The sequence below is a fragment of the Sorex araneus genome, chromosome 2 (genome assembly GCF_027595985.1).
Source record: "Sorex araneus isolate mSorAra2 chromosome 2, mSorAra2.pri, whole genome shotgun sequence".
NCBI classification, from domain to species: Eukaryota; Metazoa; Chordata; class Mammalia; order Eulipotyphla; family Soricidae; genus Sorex; species Sorex araneus.
In genome coordinates, this window is record NC_073303.1 from 281,616,609 (window position 1) to 281,640,139 (window position 23,531).

General features: G+C 39.6%; 1 protein-coding gene across 8 annotated transcripts in view; it reads right to left on the reverse strand.

The window, feature by feature from the left end:
* The window catches only part of TMEM108 (transmembrane protein 108), a 255,917-nt gene extending 232,702 nt beyond the window's left edge, over window positions 1-23,215 (reverse strand). For 7 of the 8 annotated variants that reach the window (XM_055126178.1, XM_055126177.1, XM_055126170.1 and 4 more), the window contains exons 1-2: window positions 23,129-23,215; window positions 13,179-13,293 (exon numbers count right to left, since the gene is read on the reverse strand). The gene's annotated coding sequence lies outside the window, so the exon portion shown is untranslated. Of the gene's footprint in view, window positions 1-13,178; window positions 13,294-22,299; window positions 22,401-23,128 lie in introns of those variants that run through there. The other variant, XM_055126171.1, reaches the window with a different exon arrangement.
* Window positions 23,216-23,531: the final 316 nt, after the last annotated feature.

The following is a 23,531-nucleotide window of genomic DNA, read 5'->3' on the forward strand; positions in this document are numbered from 1 at the left end:
TGAGCCTCATGCATGAGTGAAGTTCCACAGAACCCAGGTAATGCAGAACTTTGTGACCTTGGACTCTGGGCTCAATGGGACCCAGGAGCAAGAGATTCTCTGCCTGCTTCCCCCAAGACTCTGGCAGCCCAGGGATCATGCCCATAAGCCACCTCCTGCCAGCGCCAGATAATCTCCTCATCGGCCACTGTCCAGAACTCATGGCTGCTTCTCCCGGAAGGGAGCATAAAATGAGGCCCCCATAACCATGCCACCAGACTCCGCACCAGGCTGCTTGACCATAGTGTTTTTTAAAGGCTTCTAACTTTTAAAACTAGAGGTTTTCCGTTTTTTCTGACACCAATATGCTAAATTTTTAATCTTAGAGATTCTTACCTGATTATCACATATCTTTTGGCCACTCTGAATTTCTATAAATCCTGAGTCTTTCAATTTTATCACTCTGTTGGACAAGATTTAAAAAATCCTGATGAGTTAGGGGAAGTTGTGGGGGAATACTTTAATACTCATGAAGAGTATAAACCATAACAGAGTTTTGAGAAAGGAAACTAAAAATCAGAAGGTAAAATAGTAAAGCATGGAATTGTTTTATAAGTAGCAAGAAAGGGAAAAGTCTATATTGGTTTTTTGTTATCAAAATATTAACAGTAAGTACATTATCAAATGTGATTCATATAATAACTAAATTGTTTTACCTATACAATTAAATATCAAATCAAGTAACAATGAGTGTTTTTACAGCACTCTCATGAAATGCAGAATGAATTCAGGGCAGTGTAGAAATGAGTTACTTATCCTGTAAATTACAACCAGTTTTTGAAAAGTCACTTCCCTTCCCTATATTAAATATTCTCAGCTCTTAATTTTAAAAATCAAATCTTCATATAAACTTTACTTTATTGTGTTCTAAAGTAGCTTCCTATCATGGATATCTGTATTATAACTCTCATAATTATTTTAATTATTTGTTCAATGTCTGTCCTCTTCATTTGATGATGCATTCGATGTTTAAATGTTCACCTCAAATCCCCTACACTTTACATAGTGCTTGGCACAAAATGAAGGAAATGGGAGAAGTATGAATAATTGAATCAATAAGTTGATGATTATATAATGAGGTGGTAAACCAGACAGACCTCTAGGGTGTGCTTAGATGCAAAAGTATTAAGGGCATTCCTTCCTGCTGAATTCTATAGGCTGGATTTAATTAGATTAAAACATTTATGGCTCACCTAATTTAAATGCAGTCTTATGCTTGGTCTGCAGAGACATAAAGGGTAGCCAAGGATACATGGGAATTAGGGCTTGTCCCTGACCTTCAAATAAATGGGTCTGGCTTGGAAAAAAATGCCTTAAACAATTAGGACAAAAATGTAGAACCCCAATAAAAACAAATTACTTCACCGTTGTGATAGCCCAACTAATAAAGTGAGTGATCTGAGTAACAGAAATAGGGATGACTCATCATGATGAGATTATAAGCATACAGAGAAATAAACTCATTCAAAACTATATAAGCGGTACCTGATGAAAAACAACCCTGGTATCCTTCCATATCCTGGTACTGGAGAGAAAAGAAAACCTTTAAGTCAAAAATTGAGCTCCACACTCCAGAGATCATAGAATCTTGACAGGGTTACAAGATAGAAAAACAAATCAGCTTAATGCACAATGTCAGGTTTGGCCAAATCAAAGCTACTCAGACTGCTTTGAAGGCATACAAAATGAGAACCTGTCCAAAAAATTAATGCTATTTTCAGGAGAAAAATGCAAGAGGTTGTTGAATTTTAAATATGAAAACAGTAAATGAAGGTAAATATAATAAAATACAAAGAGAACTTTTTAGCAACGAAAGCCCCACACTCAAATCTCCAGTCATATACCTTTCAATGCAGACAAAGAATGTAAGAGAACATGGGGCTGGAGCAACAGTATAGTGGGTAGGGTGTTTGCCTTGCATACAGCCGAACCAGGTTCGATACCCAGCATTCCATATAGTCCCCCAAGCATCACCAGGAGTAATTCCTGAATGCAGAGCTAAGAGTAACCCCTTGCTGGGAGTGAGCACACCCCCTGCCCACAAAAAAAAAAGAATGTAAGAGAACATAACATGCTCACTGCTTTTAGAGGCTTCACTGTTTAATTGGGAGGGGGGGCTATCATCCCATTGTTCATCGATTTACTAGAGATGTTTAATAACATCTCCATTCCTCCCAGCCCTGAGATTTTAGCAGCCTCTCCTTACTTGTCTTTCTCAATGCTGCCATATTGGAGGCTCTTTCAGGGTCAGGGGAATGAGACCCGTTACTGTTACTGTTTTTGGCATATCGAATACACCATGGGTAGCTTGCCAGACTCTGCCATAAGGGGGGAGGGTAATAGGGAAAAAATATTCAAACAAGGTCAAAGTTTCTCGGTACCCAAATATGGCATCTTTTAGGGATGGAGATGGTGATGGTGATGGCGGTGATGGTAATGGAAGAATGTGTCTCAAGGGGTGGGAAGGGAGAATTGAGGCAATGCCTTGCAGTAATCAGGGCTTCCTTCCTTACTCTTGGGTGGCGGGAGCAATAGTACTGTGTGTAAGGGAACTTGTCTTGCACTCAGCTGACCCAAGTTCAATACCCCACATCCCTTATGGCCCACTGAGCACTACCAGGAGTGATTCCTGAGTGCACAACCAGCAGTAAATTCTGAGCATTGCTGGGTATGGCAAAAACAAAAACAAAAACCACCCTAACATAAATAAATAAAAACACACTTAAACGTGTTTTAAAAACATACTTAAGTGTTTTTCCTCCATTAGTGCTCACAAAAAGGAAGGGGGATTCAATTTCCTATCTTTGAAATCTCTTCATTCAAGAAAATTACACTAGCTAATCTTTATATCTGGAATGCAAACTCTTAACTCTTCGTAAAAAGAGAGGCCTGGGGGGCTGGAGCAATAGCGCAGTGGGTAGGGCATTTGCCTTGCAGGCAGCTAACCCGAATTCCCAGCAACCCATATGGTCCCCTGAGTACCGCCAGGGGCAATTCCTGACTGTAGAGCCAAGAGTGACCCCTGTGTATCACCCGGTGTTACCAAAAAGGAAAAGAAAAAGAAGCCTGGGAAGATTATACTATGTCAGCTCCTTCCAGACCTTGAAGGAGCTTCCCTTTCCAGATATTTCCCTCCAAGCCCTAATTAAAAAAAAAAAATCACTAGATAACTGGTAAGGATCCAATCAGCAATATATTGATAAACAGCAAAATAATACTGAAGAATCCAAGAAGAAGCCGTAGTTATTTCTTTAACAAATTAACATATCAACAAAAAATGGGGAGATAGTTTATTCAATGAGAATGACATATATGAGATTTTAACCCATGTTAATAAATAATCCAATAGTTCAAACTAGAAAAGCAATGAAATTTGATTCATATTACCTTGAGTAGAAAAAATAAAACTTTATTTTATGCATAAAAATTATGGAAAATAAGTCATAGGGTTATTTATGTTATTTATATCCTTGTATAGCAGGAAAGACGCTTGCTTGTCTTGCATGCAGTCAACCGGGGTTTAATCCCTGTGCTAAGTGTAGAGACAGGAATAAGCCCCGAGCACTGTTGGGTTTGGCCTCAAAGCTAAATAAAAATGAATATATATATACATATATGGGAAATAAAGGAAAAGAAAAAGAAAACAAGAGCAGCAACAGTTAGATTTAAGAAACCAAACGTACAAGCCTAATATAGGGTTTAAATAATTTGAGCAAGAGGAAGAAAAATACATTTTAAATAGAATGAACAAAAGAAAACTGATGTGCTTTTAGCCCCATAGTTAAAGAAGGGTTGCACCGCCAGGAGAGCATCACCTTTGGTTGAGGACACCAGCAGGCTTATTCCTGCAAGCATGTTATAATTAAGAATCAACGTGGATAGAGTCTGTTTGAATAAAGTCCAAGAGTTTGTGTAAACAATCCTGTTTTTAATGTCATGTTTCATTTTATTACATGGTATTTGAAATAAAAAGTCTGTTGTTTAGGTCATAAAAAACTTTTCAAGAGGTATACTTTAAGATTACAGCTACAATCATAGCAATTGATTTTCATGATAAACGTTCCTTTACATGAGAGAAAGCAAACACAGAATGTGAATCTGCACTCAAGTTGTATACAGTGGCTCTGAAGCTGCTGTCAACTTCTCATGTGGGCAGAAATACCATGACACCACGAGGAAACTGTAGCACTGCAGCACTGTCTTCCCATTGTTCATCGATTTGCTCAAGCAGGCACCAGTAACATCTCTATTGTTAGACTTGCTGTTACTGTTTTTGGCATATTGAATACACCATGGGTAGCTTGCCAGGCTCTGCCATGCAGGCAAGATACTCTGGGTCGATTGCCGGGCTCTCCGAGAGGGACAGAAGAATCAAACCTGGGTCATCCGCATGCAAGGCAAACGCCCTATCCGCTGTGCTATCACTCCAGTCCATGAGGATACATGAACTTTATTTTCATAATAACAGGAAAGAAAATGTATCCGATAGGATTAGGAATAAGTAGGGTCTTATCAAAGAAAGAGGAAGTTAGACAGTTATGAGAATAACAGGTAGAGGAACTATAATTCAGACCAAGTATGCAATGCGATCTTTTTCACAAGCAAGCAAGTATAAGACTTCTACATAGCTCTGTGCTAAACAGAAAGAGGGAACGCAAGGCAGAAAAATACCTTACATACCATGATCATAAGCACCTTATAAAACAGACATTGTGATTCCACCATATGGTGGATGACTGAGCTAAATAAAAATTTGTCAAAGGCACATTTCTAAAATCAGAGACAGGATAGAACTGCAGGTCTATCTGGTTACCAGGTCCAAGATGGATTGATGCTGTCAAACCAAATGGTCACTTAAAAAGAAAAAAAGGTGGGTATTCTGGGGAGGTGGGAAAGGGGAGAAAGGGACTAAGGACCACTGTGGATAATAAATTTGTGCAAAGAATAGAAAGGTAAAAAGAGGTTTAGTCATACTGTGGGTAAACTTTATGCCCAATTGAACAACCTCTCATCATGCAGCCATCTGAGAACATGGAACTATAAAAATAGAGAAAGATAATGGAGATAAGGAGACTGAAAGTGCTAAAGAGGTAATAAGGATAATAGAAAGAAGTAAAAGATGGAAGGGCACCTGGAGAAAGACCAGAAGAACAAAAAGTTAAAACTGAGTACGGAACAAAGGAAAGTTGCATATCTCCAAAGTAAAAACATTAATTTTTAAGGTGGGAATCACAAATAATATCCTATTATTTGCTCCTTGACAAATATTTTACTAATGTTAATAATTAAATTTTTCAGAAGTGATCAATGTGTTCTTTCCAATACATGGAACTGTCCAGAGTCCAGCTTTTAATTGCTAAGGAAAGCACATACTTGTCTGCCTTCTTCCTTGTCTGTGAAACCCCCTCTATGGAGAAGGGCTGAAAAAGAATATGTCAAATTTGAGGATGCTATTTAGTCACAGCTCTGCAACTGTGAAAAAAGACCAAAATTCAATGATGGGCTCAAAAGGAAGGGAAAATATTCGGTTGAGTCAATATTGGCCGTCCATGCCTTGTAAGAGGGCAATGCAGCCTACCAGGGGCTAGAGGGTCCAGTCCTGCCCTCAGACACCTGCATATGTCACCCTTGAACTGCTTCCCTCTGATCTCTTCCTTAGAAACCTCACAGAGAATGGTCTGTAACAGGACAAAATTGCAGGATTCAGAATTCAGCAAACTCAGAATCTCTACACCCTGGAGCAAACACATGTCTTTACAATTCTGACATGGAGAATTGTTAATTCTAGAACAATCATATTTGTTTTTTATTTAAAAATTATAAACACAGGGGCCAGAGTGATAGTACAGCAGTTTAGGGCATTTGCCTTGCACATGGCTGACCTGGGTTCGATCCCCGGCATCCCTATGCACCATCAGGAGTAATTCCTGAATCTGAATGCAGAGCCTGGAGTAATCTCTGAGCATTACTGGGTGTGACTCAAAAAGCAAAAATTATATATAAACACAAAATTTTTGTTAATGTATCTTTTAAAATTGTTTTATTTCCTTTGGCTTAAAATAGATTTTAATCTGACAACATGTGGCTATCTCTATACAAATATTCTGGTTCAGAAAAATATGAAAATATATCAAACTAATAGGACATGGTTCTGTATTTTCTCCTTCACATTTTTAGTTCTATGGAAGAGACTGAGATCTTCACAGAGTGAAAAAAATGAAACAAATGATATGTCTCTGCTCTTTTCACCCCAGTAGTCTGCAGCTAGTGAGAAAGCTGATCGTGATCACCCTTCAATAATAGATACATTCTGTCTCTGGCCAGTAGCTGCAGAAGGTTTGCTGAACTCTCCTGCTGTCCCATTCCACAAAAGCAACATCTCTATAAGGAAATATTAATTCTCTGAATGTGACACCCATAAGCAGTTACTTGAAAAGTGTGTGTTGATGAATGCAGTTAAGTAAAGGGCTGTTTGTGATGCTACAGACCCCCCTCTCACAGCTGTGCAAGTCCATAGTGCTGGGATCATTGCACTTACTTACACTGACAGATCATAAATAAGGAAAGAACCTTCTGCCACACAAAGATGATACTTTGTAAAGTCACACTGATCCAAATGAAAACTAACTCTCCCGTATCAATGGGAAGTGAACAAAAACACATTAAAACCTTTTTAAGTCTACTCTGACAATTTTCCTTTGTCAAAACTGAAATTTTATAAGGCAAACTGTTGAACAACACTTGTTAAGAATGTCAAAACGTCTTTCAATACTTAGTCACCTAGGCATTTTTCCTGGGGGATTAATAGATGGCTGAGGCAGTCTTATTTGACAGATTCAAAAAATAAGATAATCATTTGAAAAACATAACTCCTTCTACGAGACCAACAATTCTCTTCCCATTCTGCACTAATCAATCTTTTCAAAAGAATAGGTTCAGGCTTTTTTCACAATTTCCCCTGTATTTGTAGACTCTGAAATCTTCCAATATTTTATTATACACATTTCACACAAAAACTGTTTAGGTTGCTTCCACAAGAATTCTGGACCCATAGACAAGAAAGAACTCAGTTTTTTTTAATTGAATTACTATGTCACTGTTGGATACAGTTACAAAGCTTTCATGATTAAATTTTAGTCATACAACATTCCAACACCCATCCCTCCAACAGTATATTTTCCACCACCAATATCCCCTGTATCCCTCCTGCCATCCCCCCTCCAGCCTGCCTCTATGGCAGACACCTCTCTCTCTCTCTCTCTCTCTCTCTCTCTCTCTCTCTCTCTCTCTCTCTCTCTCTCTCTCTCTCTCTCTCTCTCTCTCTCTCTCTCTCCCCACCCCCCCGGGGTATTATCATTTGCAATATAGACACTGAGAGGCCATCATATTTGGTCATTTTCCCACTTTCAGCACACATCTCCAATCATCTCCAACCATTATTGTCATAATGTTCCCTTCTCTGTCCCAACTACCCTCTCCCCGAGCCTTTGCGGCAAACTTCCAACCATGGACCATTCGTCCTGACCCTCGTTTCTACTGTCCTTGGGTGTTAGTCTCTTACAATGTTTTGTTTCTATTTTTTTAATAGCCCACAAATGATTGTGATCATTCTATGACCTCAGCTTCTATCAGTCTATCTCACCACTGCTCTGTTCTAGAGAAACTGCCAAGATCATAGTTCTTACTGAACCAAGCAGCCCTAGGACAAAAAGGATTTCAGAAGAGGAGGCATATTGCTTAGTATAAGAGCTTAGTCCTGTAGGGATAATAATTATAACAAAAGTATGCGTTTTCTCTTGGTCCAGATCATCAGTTAGCTTGTGGAAGCAATCAGCAGAAACAGAGGACCTGAGGAGAGAAGCCAAATGGAAATACTCTGCCACATTAACAGTCAAGTAGAATAGAGCTCTACCAACCACTTGGTGCAGAGAGTCTGGAGTCTTTCCTTCTGGAAGCTATACTTCTATCTTCATGAGGAGGTCTGACCAGATTAAGGCTCTTTCTCAGTCTAAAAGGTTAAATCTTCCTACAAGTGCCACATGTCTGACAATGTTTTCTTTCTATGTATCCTTACTAAGCCTTCTGTTTCTTAGGGTAACTTGAACGTGTTTCTATCCTTGTGGTCAAAGATGGTCCCACAGCAAGATGTCTAAAAGCATTCCTTTTCTTTTTACTAACTTTAAACAATCTCCAATTCGCCCATCAGATAGCTTACACATAATCTCACATACTTAGAGGCTATTTTGCCTATATTTGGAATCACAAAAAGAAAAAGAAAGAAAGAAATGACTTGCAAAGTATCTCTTGCTTGGACTGCCTTTAAATTGCTCTTTATTTTTGCTTTTTCTATGTCACTGCCACATGTAGACAGCAATAATTTACTTCCAAGTAAATATAGGAGATTTTGTAGCAGTGAGTCAAGAATAAAAACCAGAATCCTACTACACAGCCTTAGTAGTCTCCCCATTCTCTCCTGCCTACCACCCCTCCTCCTCATATCTGGGCTGATTTCAAGGTCCAGGCCAAGTAGTTTTGCATTGGCAAAACCTGATTCTTTTGATCTCTGTAGAAGAAACTTGGCTTCCAGAGAAGTAAAAACACTGGGAAAAGTACAGGTTGTTTCAGAAATTGAAGCACCTCAGATTCCCTGCACCTTTCCTACCATATTATGACAGAAGTATAATACAATTGTGTATATATATATATATATATATATATATATAGTTCCTCATCCCACAAAAGGCATATCTTTCAAGTCGGTGATTCACAATCACAGGTATTGGAAATGGAGTGGGAGGGATACTGTTAACACACTGACTTGGTTAGAGTAATGAGTATTCAGTCACCAGGGATACTAAATGCCCTAAAATGAAGGAGAAAGTTCCATAAATGATGAATCATTCTATCAAAATGCTAACAGTGTCTAAGAACAGGGCCTATCCAACATCTGGGACAGATAAAAAGAAGAAAAAGTGAACTGAAAAGAAGAGAATAAGGGGCTAGAGCAGTAATACAGTAAGTAAAGTATTTGCCTTGCACATGCTAACCTGTGTTCAACCCCCAGCACCCCATGTTGTCTCCTGAGCACCGCCAGGAGTGATTCCTGAGAGCAGAACCAGGAGAAAGACCTGAGCACCACCGGGTGTGGCCCTAAAAACGAAGGAAGGAAGGAAGGAAGGAAGGAAGGAAGGAAGGAAGGAAGGAAGGAAGGAAGGAAGGAAGGAAGGAAGGAAGGGAGGGAGGGAGGGAGGAAGGGAAGGAGGAAGGGAGGGAGGAAGGGAGGGAGGGAGGAAGGAAGGGAAGGAGGAAGGAAGGGAGGGAGGGAGGGAGGGAGGGAGGGAGGCACGGAGGGGCAGGGGAGTGGTGACCACTGGAATGGTGGTGGAGGGAAGTGGACACTCTACTGAAGCGTGTGGTACTGGAATATTTTGTGTATGAAAACAGATTCCATTAACAGTATTGTAAATCATGGAGCCTAAAATTAAATAAATTCTGAAAAAAATCTGACTATAAATGTATGAAAGAGATCAATAAAGAAAGGTATTGTATGACTTTTCTACATTAAAACCAAGATAGAGTGGATCTATTATGCATTCTGTGAGTATGCCTAGTAAATACTAGCACCAGAGACACAGCAAAGTTTAATTCAAATCTTCCCGTTTAGATCTTATCCCTGCACTGGTCCTTTGACTTATATTCAAATTGAAATTTTATACTAGAGTAACATAATTACTTCAGATATAGGTGGACGTTCCAACACTATCAACACAGTATTAAAAGGGTATCAAAAAAACATGTGTTGTATTAAAATATTTTATCACCCAAAGAATGTATATTGATAATAACTCCATCCCATATTCCCAAATAGAAGAAACATAAGGTTTTAGAATAAAAAAGATTTCTCCAATCATCCTCTTGTCTTTATAGTATTATCTGAAAAAAATCTAATCAAAGAACAACACTTAGAAGGATATTTTTATTTCTTTGTGTACTGTGGCCACTTTATTTTTTATAAACTGTGGCCACTTTAACAAGTCTCTTTTTTTAATTGATTCACTGTGAGATACGGTTACAAAGCTTTCATGATTTAGTTTCAGTCCTAAAAAGATCAAACACACATCCCTCCACCAGTGTACATTTTCTACACAAATGTTCCCAGTATCCCTCCCACACCCCCACCTGGCCCCACCCCTTACCTCTATGGCAGACAATTTCCTTCCTATTCTCTATTTTGGGGCATTATGATTTGCAATACAGATACTGAGAGGCCATCATATTTGGTCCTTTATCTACTTTCAGTACACATCTCCCATCCCGAGTGATACCTCCAACCATCATTGACTTGGTGATCCCTTCACTATCCCAGCTGCCTTCCCTCCCCCCCCAACTCATGAGGCAGGTTTCCAACTATGAGCAATCTTCCTGGTCTTTAACAAGTCATTTTAACATCAAGAGATCACTCCAACAAAAGTAATTAACTTACTCTTCTGAATGGCCTTCTTCCCTCCTCCCTCAATTTTTCCTTTATTTCCTTAATTCTAAAGTTTCAAAAAAAGAAACCTTATCGAAAATATATTGTGTGATCATGCATAACATAAAGCTTTCAGATAAAATTACAATCCAGTTTTGTTCATTATTTCCCACACTCACCATTCACCCTTTAAACTTTCAGTATACCTCAGTTACTGCTATTCACAAGGATTTGTAATGATCTTTGGAATTTCCTCCCAGAAATTTGAAAAACAGGCATAGTTTATTAGTCTCAAATCTACAAAGTTCCTAATGTTATGTTTAGTTTACAGATAACCAGACTGTAAAAGAAAACTGCAAAATAAGGCCAAATTATTAAATTATGGTTTTTGGGAAACTCAGAGCAAAATATAAATCACTGTAATCATTCAGCAGGATTCTCAACCTGGGGCAAATCTATTCCTACCCCTCACACATTTGATAATGCTGATATATACTTTTTGTTGTAATATTATAGTAAGAGTGCTACAGACATGACTGGAAAGAGGCCAGTGTTAAATATGCTAAGATACGCAATTATGTCCCGAAAACAAAAATTGGCTGGCACATTAAGTCAACAAAAAGAGAAAATATTGGTCCTCTAATATCTCTAGTTTTACCTTTTTCTGGCTTCATAAACAATAGTTTAAAATCATTCCCTCCACAATTTGATCCTTGTATAGTATTTACATGAAAATCACACCTAGCGTGCCGTATACGTTTTTAGTTCTTCAAACAGAGAGATGAATCACTCACACACACACACACACACACACATACACAGAGAGAGAGAGAGAGAGAGAGAGAGAGAGAGAGAGAGAGAGAGAGAGAGAGATGGATCCATAGAATAAAATAGAAAAAGCTAACAAATTTTGGATTTTTTTTTTAACAAAATCTAGTAAGCACTAAACCTAGAAAATACTGGGTCTTTTACCTCCAAGCTCTAAACCATAGTCTGTGTCGACTATTTACCTGGACTCTTCAGTTAATTGCATTGCAGATGCCTTTTCTCTGCTGTATCTCTAAACATATTCATCACTGAATATGTAATAATATTCATCATGAATAGTAATGATGTATGTTTATGGGAATCTCCAGAGAGCTACAGGCCCTAACTGTCTTTTTTGTTCAGTAAATAGTACTCTTACTGAGTCATGTGAGGCACTTATTGGACATCAGACTTCTAGGTGCCCTCTGTTGTATCCTGAGTAATTATTTAGCACACAGCATTGATTTGAGAAGCTTAAAACAACTGCTCACCCAGTTTTTCAGCTAAGTGCTTACTTACTTTTTAAAAAACTTGTTTTATTGATTAAGGTTCTGTGGGACTGGAGCAATAGCACAGTGGGTAGGACATTTGCCTTGCATGCAGCCGACCTAGGTTTGATTCCCCCATCCCTCACGGAGAGCCCAGCAAGCTACCCAGAGTACCCCGTCTGCATGGCAGAGTCTGACAAGCTGTCATGTTTAATATGCCAAAAACAGTAACAACAAGTCTCACAATGGAGATGTTACTGGTGCCCGCTCGAGCAAATCGATGAACAACCAGATGACAGTGCTACAGTGCTACAGAGGTTCTGTGAAATACAATACTGTTAATCTGCTAATGATGGTTTCCCTTGTATATAATGCCAATACCAACCCCCTCACCAGTGAACTCACCTCTCTCCCTCAAGTATCGCAACACCCCTCCTTCTCAAACACTCCCCAAGATCACTCCCCAACTTGGTTCTGTTCTGTTGCTTTTGGCCCTTTGTTGCCCTTGTGCATCTCAAGTCCCACATGAGAGCTGTCTGTTTCCTTCTTTATCTCACTGTTTTTAAGCCTCCCCCCACCTCTTTCCTAGTCATTCTTAGCTCTGCTTATATTTGTATTAATTATAATTTCCTCTATGAGGAGTCTGGTTTTAGTTTAAGCTACAGAAACTGGTGAGATCAGAAAAGATGCAGTTTCCTTTCCATTCATCCTTTTGTGGACCCATCTAAACTTTTAGAAGGTCATATCAATTGTCATCCAAGTCTCAAAAATCTTTAGCAAAATGAAAATTCAGAGCCAATTTTTGCTTATAATGTTCCCAATGGTATTAAAATAAGTAAGGAATGACTGGACATATGACTTCCACAGTGACACTGAATAAAATTAAATAGAATAGGCAGAACCATATGCTCTGCTAGTGCTCCAGCAAGCTATTTCCCCGCCGGGGGGAAAAATGATTAATAAAGGAAAACTTAAGGTAAGTGAAATGAAGGATCAGTTAAGAACAGTGATACAAATAGGATCAGGGAAATAAAAGTGAACAGAACTAACAATATACTAAAGTTTATCCAATAAAAAGGTAAATAGGTCTAGTTCTGTTTTCTACAGCATATCTCAGGAAAGTTTAATATCTCCCATGGAAGTCACTTTCCATACAAACTGACTCAGTCTTCCCATTTTGAAATATTTATCAGTGGAGATTCCATCCCATCACCCTGACCAGAGATTTCTCATCATAACTATTCATTTACATGGTTCCTTAGTTGAACCAAATATAACTTTAGAAGTATCATTACATTCACTCCAGAAACTGGTACACAAGAACATCTCTAATGTAGTAAAACCAAAAACAGTGACATAATTCTTTGCCTTACCCTGGAGGAAAGAATGTGGGAGTCTTCAAACACACTTAACATCCACATGACCCATCAGCTTTGCAGTTTTCATCAGTCGCTTTTGCATGTAAGACCACAGCCAGCAAATCACCAACTGCCAAAGATAAATACAAATTAATCCAGGCTGGAGAGAGATTACAGCAGGTAAGGCGCTTGCCTTGCCATGCAGCTGATCTAGGTTTGATCCCCGGCATCCCATATGGTCTCCTGAGCACCACCAGGAGTGATTCCTGAGTACTCAGCCAGAAGTAACCCCTGAAAATTATCAGGTGTGATCCCAAAACAGACAAACAAACAAACAAAAATGAATGCATTAGGCCAAAGGGTCCATAACTTCAAGCCCTACACTACTGCTCACAGGAATTTGATAGAGCAAATACTAAGTGCATAACACTATAGACCTAAACAAACATAACGAATCAAGTTCAATAAAGGTTTATGTCTGGTTCCTATATACATACAGGATAAATAGCTGAGTGGCCTGGTCCAAATAGTCAGGGTTAATGGAATGGCCCTTTTTGATACAGTGATCCTAGAACCCAAGGTGACAAAATTACTGCCATCTTTAAGACCATTTCAAGTTTCCCACAGAGATTATTTCTGTTCCAGTCACATAGTAGCAGAAAACAGTACAAAGGAACATATATGGGTCTTTCCAATTCCCCCCCCCCCCACCAAAGGTGGATCAGAATACACCATTTGCACTCACAATCTGTTGGCTAGTGAGAGTCACAGAGCCATGCTAAGACCATGGGCTACTGTACAAGTAGAACTTAGTTTTGATTACAAAAGGCAGATCAGAATACAGAGTTATGAGTGAAATATTAGCACAGAAACCTTGGTTTTTCTATAGTGGTTTTCCAAGATGTAAAATAGGATGTAAAATACCCTGCTTTCCTCACATGGTCAATATAAGATTCCAAATGAGACAAAAAAGCACTGCTCAGACTTTAATTTGTACACATTCAGCTGAGCACTTCGATAAAAATGCAGATTATAATTTAATAGGTCATGGATAAAACCTGAAATTCAGTATTTCTAACAGGCTCTGAAATGACACAATGCTGTTCTTTGACCACATGTTAAGTAAAAAGAGAAAGAATATATTTTAAACCACAAAAATTTAAATACAGAAGAATAATTATGTGCTATCTTTGATTTAAATGAATTTCCAACCATTCAGCACTTCTTAGAATGTTTAGACATCAGAATTTCATAGTTACAGCACTTAGAACTACTAAAAATTTAAGTGGTCGGCCATTGTCTCTTTTTGTAGACATGGAAATAAACTTGGAAGTCAATGACATCCCTCTCCCCCCAAATCTCATAGTTCAATATTGTCTTGGGATTAGAATACAGAAGTTTGACTTATTTTCTGCAATTAACTCATTTAACAACTCTTTTATTGTTAAATAAGATATGATATTTTATATCATAGATAATTGATATATCTTTTACATCAATCAATGATAATTTTTATTCTTCTGCTAAAACAAAAACAAATATTACTCTAACTCATTTTCATTCACCTGCACTTGGCCAGCAAGTATAGGTAGGTATCAGAGGACAGACACTGAGCTAATTTCAAGTAAGATTTTTACCAGTACCACTATATTTCACATATTCAAAATGTGGCTTGACAAAAGGCACATGAAAAATTCTCTACATCACCAATCATCAGGGAGATGCAAATCAAAACAACAATGAGATATCATCTTACACCAAAGAAGCTAGCACACATCAAAAAGAACAAGAACAACCAGTGCTGGCACAGATGTGGGGAGAAAGGGACTCTCTTTCATTGCTGGTGAGAATGCCAACTGGTCCAGCATTTCTGGAAAACAATATAAGTATTCCTTAAAAAACTAAAAATTGAGCTTCCACATGAACCAGCAATATGACTTCTGAGAATGTATCCCGGGATACAAAAAAAGCACAGTAGAAATGACATCTGTACCTGTATGTTCATTGCAGCACTGTTCACATTAGCCAGAATCTGGAAACAACCCTAGTGCCTGAGAACAGGTGACTAGTTAAAGAAACTATGGTACAACTACACAATGGAATACTATGTAGCTGTTAGGAAAGATGAAGTCATGAAATTTGCTTATCAGTAAATGAACATGGAAAGTATCATGCTAAGTAAAATGAGTCAGAAAGAGAGGGACATAGAATGACTGCACTCATTTGTGGAATATAAAATAACATGGGACTAATACCCAAGGACAGTAGAGACAAGGGCGAGTAAGATTGCTCATGGCTGGAACCCTGCCTCATGAGCCAGGGGAGAAGGCAGCTGGGATAGAGAAGGGATCACCAAGTCAATGATGGTTGGAGGTATCACTCGGGATGGGAGTTATGTACTAAAAGTAGATAAAGGACCAAATATGATGGCCTCTCAGTATCTGTATTGCAAACCATAACGTCCAAAAATAGAGAGAGTAGGAAGGAAATTGTCTGCCATAGAGGTAAGGGGTGGGGCCAGGTGGGGGTGGTGGGAGGGATACTGGGGACATTGGTGATAGAAAATGCACACTGGTGGAGGGATGGGTGTTCAATCATTTTATGACAGAATATCATGAAAGCTTTGTAACTGTATCTCACAGTGATCCAATTTTTTAAAAGTGGCTTGAACACAAATTAAATTCTGTATAACTTCTGACTAATAGATTTAGTTTCAATATATGCAAACTCTGAGTCACACTTGTTTGGGCACTATCAGCAAAAAAAGAAAACCTACACCCTCAACAGTCAGTTGATCTTTTATAAAGGAACAAAAAACATGAAGTAGAGCAAGGAATGTCTCTTCAACAAGTGGTGCTGGGAAAACTAGTCAGACACATTGCAAAAAAAAAAGAAGAACTCAGAGCACTTTTTGATGTCATGCACAAAAGTCAAATCAAAATGAATTAAAAAGCTTGATATCAAACCCTTATGAGGAAAACAAGGGCAGATCTCTCTACAGCATTGAATGTAGAGGCATCTTTAAAGATGAAATACTGACCAAGAAAGTGTAAGCAAGCATAAATATACGGGGCTAGATTAAATTAAGAAGCTTCTGTACCTCAAAGAAAATGAAGACTAGAATATAAAGGCATTCCACAGTGGAAGAAATTATTTGCCCAATACTCATCCAATGAAGGGTTAATATTCAAGTAATATAAAGCACTGGTAGAACTTTACAAGAAAAACCTTCAACCACCTTTAAAAAATGGGGAGAAGAAATGAACTGAAAGTTCCTCAAAGAAGAAATACACATGATCAAAAGGTACATGAAAAATTGTTTTATATAAATAATCTTCAGGAAAATGCGAATCAAAACAACACTGAGATACTACCTCACACCAAAGAGACTGGCACTCATCACAAAGAACAAAAACAACCAGTGATGGTGTAAGTGTGAGGGGAAAGGGGACCCTCATTCAATGCTGGAGACTCATCCAGCTTTTTTTGAAAAAATATGGACATTCCTAGGAATTGAGCTTCCATTCCACCCAGCAATACTGCTCCTGGAATTATACCCTAACAGCCCCAAAACACAACCCAGAAAAGGCACCTGCATACCTTTGTTCATTACAGCACTATTCACAATAGCCAAAATCTGGAAACAACCCAGTGCCCAAGAACAGACAAGTAGATAAAGAAGCTATGGTACTATGTAATACACAATGGAATATTATGCAGCCATTAGAAAAAATGAAGTCATGAAATTTGCTGGTACATGGAGCATATCATGCTAAGTGAAATGAGTCAGAGGGAAAGGGTCAAATGTAGAATGATTACACTCATTTTCAATATACAAAGAAACAGTAGAAGAATAATACCCAAAAATAACAGAAACAAAGGCCAGGAAGATTGGTCCTTAGTAGAGCTAGCCACAATGGAGGGAGGGTGGTTAGGTCAGAGAAGGGACCACTATGACAATGATAATGGGAAATGATCACTGAACAAAAACTGGGTGCTGAAAGGAGGTAAGTTATTTGCATGAAACCCTTCAGTAACAGTATTGCAAACCACAGTGCTGAAAAAGAAAATTGAAAAGTGTCTGCCATAGATGCAGGCTGAAGGGGCATGAGGGAAATGTATGCGTGGAAGGAAGTGGACACTGGTGAAGGGATGGATACTCAAACACTGTATGACTGAAACTCAATTATGAACAATTTTATAGCTTTTTTTCTCATAGTGATTTACTTTTTAAAATACAAATTTTTAAAAAGAGAACTAAGGGTTGAAAATAGTAAAAGATAACATAATTCATTGGGTCAAAGAGTAGAGGCAAGTTTCTGTGGCAAATCCTAGGTACAAACAAAGGAAGCTCAATGTTTTTATTTTTTGGCATGTCAATTAATTTTTATCTCTGAAGTCATGGAAACTCTTAGCTTACAGTGAAACATGAAATGAAGGGCCGCAGATGTGAAAGATTAAAAAAAAAAATTTCAAGTCAGAAAGAAACTCTCTGGAAATCAAATGATATTGAAGGAGAAAGGAGCCTTTTACTATACAAGTCATGTCCAATAAAGCAACATGAAAGGAGGGAATACTTAATAAATTGAAATCAATATTCACACATATTTATTAAATATTACTACTAGTATATTCATTTTAAGCTTTTTTTGGGGGGGAAAGCATACCCAGTGGTCCTCAGGGCTAACTTCCAGTCTATGCTCAGAAATTACTCCTGGTGGAATTTAAGAACCATAAGGGATGCCCAGGATCAAAGCTAGATCAGCCATGTACAGGTTACAGCCCTACCTGTTATACAATTGTTCCAGCCCAAAAGGTAATACAGTCTAAGAACTATAGATTAATTCTTAGTCCACCTATCAAACTTCTATGATTGTATATATAGCTAAAATATTTCCCCATTTTTTAACTTTTTAGAACACAGAGTCTAGAATTTTTGACCTATTTTTGTCTGCTGACTCCTTTCTCAATCTGGAATAAATGCACAAGATAAAATAAATTATAAAGGCAGCCAATTATAAGGAATATATACAGCTACTCTTCTATCCACACAGACCTAAGAGAGTCTAAGGTATAATTTAAGATAATTTGTGTGGGGAATGACTCTTCTAGTACGTTCAAAGTTTTTCCTTACAGGAAACAGTTTGCAGAAAAGTTTCACAAACCCAAATATTAATAGTAAAGAATTCTGCTCAAGATCGGTGAAGGATGAAAACAAAAAGCTACAAAGAGAAATGTGACCTTGAACTTCTGCCTAAACTCATGGTGTGGCTCTTAAATCCTTCATTAAGGAATTACTCAGAACTGTCTTGGCTCCAACTCTGTAGACAAAGCATTTCTGCATTTTGATGGCAGGTGTAAAAAGGCAGCAGTAGAAAAAAGGAAGGCTGAGATGAGACTAGACTTGAGTACTGATTCTCCAGTTCCCTGCCATTAACTGGTTGGTCAAATCACTCAGCTCTGAGCTAAAATTCCATGGCTATAATGATAAGATTGAGTTCCACCGTCTCTGGAGCTTCTTTAAACTCTGAATTATTAGGATTCTAAGACAATCATTTCTCTGGAAAGAAATATGAATGAGATTTCTTTTTGCCATAAACTTGTCGTATGAAAATAATATTCTTAAAGGAGAATATTTTACAGAAGTTTTAGAAATACCTTAAGAAAATCACTTCAAGATGCCAGAAAAAGTAGGAAAATTGCTGTGCACTTGGCTGACCCAGCTTCGATCCCTGGAACTCTGTATGGTCCCCAAAGTCCTGTCAGGAGTGATCTCTGTGCACAAAGGCAGGAGTAAGCCCTTGGCACAGCTGAGTGAGGCCCAAACCCTCCCTCAAAAAAAAAAAAGTAAAATCACTTTGCCATAAAATTTCAATAGATTTGGAAGGGACTTTAAGAGACATGTACCACTTTACAAATCCTAGTGATCAGGTGAGAAAACCAAAGTTCAGAAAAGCAGAGAGAGAATTATTTGAGGTCACCGAAATGACATTATCTTATTACTACCATCTAGCACAAGCAGGATTTTAGAATTGGCATTAGTAGTAAAAGCCAGCTCATCAGTTCACCTGGAGACAGAAATAAACTCAAATAAGCTGAGCCATGGGATAAGAACTGTACAAAGAAGCAGGTGACTAAGGCAATGATACACAGAAGTAGCTTTTATACCTTGAGCAAAGCCAACGCTGAGACACTGTAATCTCGCTGGCAACAGCCCCCACTTTCCTTAAATATAATACCCACAAAGTTTCTCTAAAATAACAATAAGTAACCAAGAATAGCTATTTTATACAGATATGAAGGAGCATATGGGTGAACACTGACTAATAAAACAAAACCAAAGTTCAGTACTTGGATTGATAACAAGATTTTAAAGGGACAAAACTACCTTGTCAAGCAAATCTAAAATAATCTAAAAATCACTTGTTAGGAATTTTCAGTTTTAAAGAAAGAATGATGCAAAATAACTTTGACCTACTTCATATAGGGAGTCATGAAATTGTAACCTCAACTAGCATTATTTTTATATAAATATTGCTGTTTTCAGATAATGTAACTATAGGAATTGATCAGTTTAAAAGCCACAAGTTTGGCCATAATGCCTCAAAGATGTAGGGGGAAAGGAGGGAGAGAGGGAGAGAGAGAGAGAGAGAAAGTTAGAGAGGGAAAATGGAAAATGTGTCTGCCATAGATAGAGACAGATGGGGGAGGGTAGCAGTAGGGAAACTGGGGGCACTGGTGATGGGAAATGTACACTGGTAGAAGGATACGTGTTAAAACACTTTATGACTGAAACTGGGTCATGATCATCTTCATAACTCTGTATTTCAAGGTGATTCAATTTCAAAAAAGTTACAAGTTTGGGTTAGGAAGATGACTCAAAGACCTGGAGGGATGCTTTATACATATTTCAAGATCCATCCCTAATACCTCATGGTTCCCTGAGCATAGCTAGGAGCAAATCCTAAGAGAAATAGCCCCAAACTCTCTTGGGTGAGGTCCAAATCCTCCCCAAAGTCACGTGTTCATTACCACAGTACTGTCCAAATAAACAGATTAGTTTTCAATGCAAATACTTAAAAACTGTAAAGTTGTTGAGTATTTTAATTCAATCAAGATTCCAACTTTAAGTTCAATTAGCCAAAAATGCATTCCAAGTGCTTTCTATGTCTGTACTGTGATGTTAATGTTGTCTAACCTAGGAACACACCAGCAGAGTAAGTACAGCCCTCTCCAATCCCCACTACACACATTAATCCTATCTTATAGTTATAGCTTTCAAAGCCTTTCCCCCCCAGTAATTCTCTGGGAGTTGACACAGCCTTTCAAAAATCTTCAAGACTAGAGGCTACAATCTGTTTGGCAGCTCCGTATTTCACCTCCTCCAGGAATTCTCAGAGATAGCAGTGCCATCTTCTGGTAGAAAAGGCACAACTTGTTTTGTGGAAGCATGAGGGTGACAGAAGTCAAGGACCTAAAGAAAAGCAGCCTATTTTTATGACTTTGTAAGCCTTTCTTTTCTAGAACATGTATAAACATAACTGAGATATGGAACCTCCACACAGGGGTTCTGGAAGTCAAATCAATAATAAGGTAGAACCTCTGGAAGGACAGGGACTGTAGAAGACAGATCAATAAGACAGCTTTGTCTGGAAATACCTCCTTAAGGCACCAAAAAGCAAGCATCAGAGCCTCACTGAATTAAGTATTTCCAAGCTCTCCTTTTTCTACAATGCTTTGTACAATATTAATTCACAGAGACATTATCTGAGTTAGGTAATCAGATATCTCTTATAACATTCAGACCCCTCTGAACATGAATGTGACACTGATCCTGCTGAAAGGACACTACTGCTTAGGTATGCAGGTCGGACTCTAATCTCCCCCACTCTCCACTCTCCAGCCAGTATCTGACCCAAGGGACAGAAATGACGGCAACAAAGTGATTTTGTTATTGCTTTGAAAGCAATACTAGTGGGATTTCATTGAATCAGAGATTAAACACGTGTCCTGTAGGTCACTGAAATACATTGCTTCCCTTTAGATAAACTAAGCCTGCCAATCTTCCACTTGTCCCCTGTGTAAGCGAATAAGTATTTCTCAGTCTTTCCAAAACTCCTGACTCCCTTTCACGATTTAAACATCGGTGCCCTTTATATAACAAAAATAACATTTCTCTCTAAATATAAAAACATAAACCTTTTCAAACTATATCCTGTCCTCAGAATTCCTTCTACTTTCCCACTGTATACCAGCTAAAAAACAAACAACTGATAGTTTTTTTCTAAATCACCATTAATTTTCTCATGTTTCCGTCTTGTTTCATTTTACTAAGATCGTTTGTTACTTTTCCAACAAGCTTTACACCAACTTCCTCTTTAATTCACTTCAGAAAACCCTCAAAAGTTTATGTGCTACAACTGATAAGTGTGAGCTCTGATTTTCCCTAACAAATTTATTCCTTTTTCAATCTGTCTTAAACAACCAACCAATTTCACTCGTTTGCAAGTCTAGACATTTCACATGTAGGAGGGGTGTTTCCTATGTTTGAAAAATAACACCATGCCCAAAAGAAACATAACATTTTGTGCAAGAGGTAAGAGTAAGGACTTTGAAGTGCAAATGTCTCCAGACTTGAGATTTTTCCATCTCCTCCCAGAAAAAGTTCTAAATGTATTTCGATGGAACTCCAAATACAGTAAAAATCGTCCTAGTGAGTAGACAATTTTCAGATATATCCAATACACTGACAAGTATAAAATGTAATACTCTTTTTTTGTATCTCATTATAAGACAGTACATGTGCCCTTGCTGTTGCAGATCTAGAGAAATGAGAGCAAGGTTTGAAGACATCTCGTATACACGCCCGTTTAAGTGTGACTTAAAGGACACATTCCCCTTCCAAAGTCACACACACACACATCACTTTTGATACCCCAATGAACTTAAAACTAGCACTTTCCAAAGAATAAAGGTCTGAACAAGTGTAATCCAGACCCGCATTCCCTTCTCCCTACAATCCGTTTCATTAACATGCTAAAAATAACTATTCCTTTAGATAGCCCAAGGTGGGGGCGGGGGAGGTCCCAGTTTATAGAGATTCCAGATCCCCCCCCACCCCGCGTCTTCCCCCTACCCCCAAACCCTAGCTTCTTGAGGAAGAATCACACTGGGATCATCTGGTCCGCAGTTCACTGCAGGCATTTTCCTCCTCACAGTCTCCCAGTCACTGGCTTCCCTGTAGCTGTAATTCCTTATTGTAGCCTCTCGGTAGATCTGCTCCACCAGTTTCCAACTGCTCGTTTTTTTAAAAAAAAAAATATTAATAATAATCATAATCATAATTTCTTTCCGCCTCTTGATGCATCTCTGGCTCCCGGGGCAGGCTCGCTTCTTGGATTTCAGTGCGAGTCCGGGCGCGGGCTCGCGTGCGGGTCCCCGGGAGCCGCTCCCCGCAGCAGCCGGGCTCGGCCGGCGGGTCGGGTCCCCCCACCCCCCGCACGGCTGCCCGAAGCGATCGGCGGCGCTCCGGGCACCGGGGTGCCCCTCTCCCTCCCGCTCGGCCAAAGTGACACTACATCTTTCCCCCCCACTCCCTCGGCTCTCGCGTGTGACAGGTGCCAGGGCATAAAAGCCATCTTCTGACCGGCCCCCGCCCGGACTCCCTCAGAACCACCATCTGGGGAGGGGGCCGGTGCCCACCTTCCTCCCCGCGAGAGAAACAAAGGCGGAGTCACCGCGGCCAGGTGGGCAACTCCCCCTCGGGTGAGAAGGTCGGAAAGGGAAATCGAGGCACCCGATGGGGAGGGAGTGACTGAGTCCCAGTCAGCAGCATCCTCCCCGAGCGGGCACCCCAGCGCAGGCGATCCACATCCCCGTCGGCTAGCCTCCCGCTGCCCACCCGGCCCGTCCACACCCGGCGGCCGGCGGCCAGGAGGAGGGCTGCCAGGCGGCGCGGCGCCTACCTGAGCAGCGGCGTTCCCGCTTCCTCCGACGGCTCTGGAGAAAGCCCCGCCGCTCGCGCACGCGCGCCTGGCGCCCCCGCGCACTCCCCTCCGACTGGGCTCCGGCCCGCCCCGGCCCTGTCCGTCAGCGACCCCGCCAGCCAATCCCGTCACACCGGGGGCCCCGTCCCGTGACCAGACCAGCCAATCCGCGCACTGCCCCTCGGCAGCACCCATTCGGCGGTCCCTGGAGGTTCGGTTGCTACCGGGCGGAGGAGCGGGTGCCAGGTGGGCACAAAGGGCTGAACCTGGTTTTCGAAGCTGATTGGTTTTCCGTCGGTTGATTACTGGATCAATTGATGTCTCAAACTAAAGACGAATAGGGGGATCATGCGGGTTTCTTAGGAAAAAGCGGCTTCTGAGG